This window comes from Sinocyclocheilus rhinocerous, unplaced genomic scaffold (genome assembly GCF_001515625.1).
Source record: "Sinocyclocheilus rhinocerous isolate Xijiao unplaced genomic scaffold, SAMN03320098_v1.1 scaffold507, whole genome shotgun sequence".
Taxonomy (NCBI): domain Eukaryota; kingdom Metazoa; phylum Chordata; class Actinopteri; order Cypriniformes; family Cyprinidae; genus Sinocyclocheilus; species Sinocyclocheilus rhinocerous.
In genome coordinates this window covers 38,698-39,087 of record NW_015649561.1, presented here as the reverse complement: position 1 = coordinate 39,087, position 390 = coordinate 38,698, and the positions used below count along the sequence as shown (strand labels likewise).

The following is a 390-nucleotide window of genomic DNA, read 5'->3' as shown; positions in this document are numbered from 1 at the left end:
ATAGCTAATGTGAAAACGATATTAAAATAAAACTAATTTAAAAATTCAAAACTATAATAACCTTAACTTGGAACTGAACTCTGCAGGAAGGTAGATCTCCAGGAACAGGGTTGGGCACCCCTGGTCTAGAGTGTCCGTACGGTGTGCACATATTTACTCCGTTTATTTTTGATAAATCCCGATATGTGCATCCCCATTTTGTGCATACGCAACGTTTATACATCGGGCCCCTGATTAATATTCATGAATCCAGCAGCTCGTTAATTCTTAGTGCGTTTTATATTGTTCTTAGAATTCATAGTATTATTATAATCTTAAGTATTATTGTTAGTTTTTTCCCTTTTTTTTTTTTTTTTACAGAAACACTGAATGACCAAAAAAGCACCACTA

At 33.8% G+C, this 390-nt stretch overlaps 1 protein-coding gene across 3 annotated transcripts in view; it reads left to right on the top strand.

Moving 5' to 3' along the window:
- ppp1r7 (protein phosphatase 1, regulatory (inhibitor) subunit 7) overlaps window positions 1-390 on the top strand; it is a 13,363-nt gene that overhangs the window by 6,132 nt on the left and 6,841 nt on the right. The window lies entirely within an intron of this gene.